We start from the raw sequence: 3,434 nt of genomic DNA, 5'->3' as shown, positions 1-3,434 counted from the left end.
ACAGCAAATTCATTCTCAAAACAAAACACCTTCATTAGGATACAGTGATCTCTACTATAAGGTTTGATGGACCTAAGCAATGGCTGACCCAATACATCACAGATGGTATAAACATCTAATTAAGTACACATAGTACAAATAACTAAATAAGTACATATGGTATCAACAATAAACTAAGTAGTGAATCCAAAAGTTATAACAACACTAGATACAAAATATACATTAGCCACACTCGGCTGGAATATATACACAATAGAAATAATATAACCACGCAATTAATATACACAGCCAACCTGGCTGGACATAAATGAATAAAAACAACCACAAAGTTAACAACAACCCACATGACTGGAAACATGCATAGCGGAAGACACAAAATAATACGAACGTAAAACCAACAACGACACTAACAAAAATGTCTGCAACCACCATACTAGACTCCAAAAATTCACATCGACTCATTGAAAAGCAAAATACACAAAATCAACATACCATCCAAACAATACTAAAACAAAACAAGAAAACTATCCTCGAGTGTGACGTGGGACTGGCAGCCGACATCTCTCCAAGCATCTATGACTCATCTACCTGTTACCTGGCGAAAGAAAACCATTTTGCGAGGTGGTGAGTATTGAAACTCAGCGGATAAAGAAAGATAGTGCATGAACATAATGTACAAATATAAATTGGGCCAAGAGTAGACAGTCTCATAAAAGGAAATAGCAGATACTAAAATAGAATCAAAACAAATACTCATACCTGAAACCATATCCTAGGCTAGGTATAGTAGGTTAGAACTGGTACTAATCTGCTACAGTACTGCTCATAACTACAGAGGTAATAAGCAAGGTATATACAAATTTCCAATGACTAAACATCGGCAACGAGAATATATCTCAACACAAGCACATCAGCATATGCGAACAACAGCAGTAAGTAAGCAATAACAGCATATATAAACAGCAGCAGCCATAACAAATATAATAATAATCAGCGTATGCACGGATGGTCACTCCCGCCCAACTCTCCGCACCATGGCCCCTGTATGGTCGAGAGGCCGGGTCAGTGACAGACTGTACACCACTCTAGCTACCACTCACACGAGTGGCCGAGGGGACAGTTGCATAGTAGCTAATTAGCTACATCTGCGACAGGGTCCCTGCTGCTTGTACTCCAGCTACCACTCACATGAGTGGCCGAGTGCGGCACGACAGGACAAGCGACATCAACTCCAGCTACCACTCTCTCGAGTGGCCGAGGATGCGGCATGTATGCAATGACATGATGCGAACAATGCAACAGTCATTATATATATATAAGCAGAAACATGTATGCTACATGAAGCCAGCATGCTCAATATCGTACATAAATAAGCAACCGTCCAAGCATACAAACATGGTATCTAGTATCTGCTACTGATCATGGACAACAACAAGAGACTGTATAGACATGGAACGAATATCTCAAAGATTGCGTGGAAGTAACAAGCGCAGGAAAGTAAGAGTGGAGTCAAGGTAAACAGTACTTATCCAAAATAATTCATGCACTAAGGTCAAAGTACTAAAAAAAAACAAAGCAAGAAGTATCCGCCTTTACTAGGTAGTCTGAAACAAATCACGCTCCGTCACGTCAAAGTGCTCGTTTCGAAACAACGTCCTGCAATCATGTACTATACAATTAAGCTAATCTCATAAGAACAACAAACTAAACTCAACCCCAACTTGGGTTTCTTAAGAAAACATTGTAGACACATCCACCTAACCAAACTAAATCCTATCCCTTCGAATCTGTCCAGAACTTCATAGCCAACACTAGTGGTAAAACACAATGACAACCATTTCAAAACACTTCAATTCTATCTAGGATTACAACAGCCAACACATGCGGAAACAACACTAAAATAATTCATTTCAAACAATGCCACTTCTAAATCCAGAAAACACAAGACTCCGGGGAAACAAACCAAAACTCTAGGATCGTCATAGCATCAATTTAAAAACAAGTTACCTCAAATAAACCCTTTCCCAAATCTAATTTTGCTATCTACACGAACTAATCAAAATAGGGAAGAAACTTTAATCATCAAGAAGAATCCAGGTAACCCAAATTCAATCATCAATTCCCAAATCCGTTAATAATCTAGAGGGGACAAGGGAATAGAAAAGAAAAACCCAACAAAAACCCCAAATCTGTAGGAAATCTGAAATGAAAACAAGAGTATCATAAGAAAGGGAAACACCATTCTTCCAAATCCAATGTCAGCACAATCTGTACACCAATCTGGCAGTTCAAGGAGAAAGTAAAAATCATCTCGGATCGGACCTCATTCTACCCACATCTTGCCCCAAAACAACCGGAAATAGCAAGAAGAACATTCATCATTATCTATACCTAAAATCACCAACATCTTCTATCCCGGAACACAATTCATCAAGGAGAACAAAACTATACCAAATCCAATCGTGAGCACCCCAAATCCCACCGAAAAACTCTAGAAACAACACAAGGGAAAGCAGAATAACACAAAGAACTCGAATTAAAACTCATCCAAATGGTTTCACATCTTAGACAAGCATTTTAACTACCCTAGGTACAAAATCCTTTACCTCACAAATCTCCTACCGCATATGAGGAAGTACTTACCGGATTCGTTGGGGCACATCGCGGAGAGAAGAGGCAACAAAGGTGACGATCTGGCAGTGGCAACCAAACTAGGCCACGGTTCAAAGAGAACTGGGAGAAGAGAAGAGGGTAATGGTCGGCTTCCGCAATCTATGGTGCGGCGCGACTTGTGCGAGGGAGGAGAGTCGCGACTGGATGAGAAAGCTTGTCCGCTGGCGCCGACTGTGGCAAGAGGGAGAGATCGCCGGCTGGTTCTCGCGTGAGAGGGCCGGTTGTGTGGTGCTCGCTCGAGAGCCGACGGCTGCTAGGCGCTCGCAGAAAAGTGGAGATTGCCGGACGTGTGGCTCGCGTGAGGGAAGAAGAGGTCGGCGGCTGTGTGGTGCTCGTGCGCGGGACAAGGAAGAGACCGGTTGAGCTCGGTAAAGGAGGTGAGTCGCGAGAGGGAGAGGGCTAGGGAAGAGGATCGGCGTTGCAAGAAACTAGGGCACGGGGCACATTTAAATTTATAACTTAGGGGCTTTCCAATTAAACTCTAGACCGGTTTTTCAATTAACTCCCACCTCCGGATATTCCAAACAAGTTTTAACTAACTTAACCGATCCACCCCTCTTAAACTCGTCATATGGGCTCCGATTAAATCCAGAAAAATTTCCAAAAATTCCTAAAAATTCCATTAAGATTATTTCTCAAATAATCTTATTTTTAAATTATTATTTTGTTGTCGTATTTTACATTCTCCCCCACTAATAAAATTTGGTCCCCAAATTTACTACTAACTCAAGAATCCTTATCTAAGGATAACAACCAAATAA

General features: G+C 41.1%; 1 long non-coding RNA gene across 1 annotated transcript; it reads right to left on the bottom strand.

Annotated features, from left to right (window-relative positions):
- Positions 1-275: 275 nt before the first annotated feature.
- On the bottom strand, positions 276-3,111 carry LOC122018467. The gene is made up of 2 exons (XR_006121783.1): positions 2,644-3,111; positions 276-595 (listed from the first exon to the last, which is right to left on the bottom strand). It is a non-coding gene; the product is annotated as an uncharacterized LOC122018467 (long non-coding RNA).
- Between the last annotated feature and the right edge of the window lie 323 nt (positions 3,112-3,434).

Source organism: Zingiber officinale, chromosome 9A, assembly GCF_018446385.1.
Source record: "Zingiber officinale cultivar Zhangliang chromosome 9A, Zo_v1.1, whole genome shotgun sequence".
Classification (NCBI taxonomy): domain Eukaryota; kingdom Viridiplantae; phylum Streptophyta; class Magnoliopsida; order Zingiberales; family Zingiberaceae; genus Zingiber; species Zingiber officinale.
This window is presented reverse-complemented; position numbering and strand designations above follow the sequence as displayed.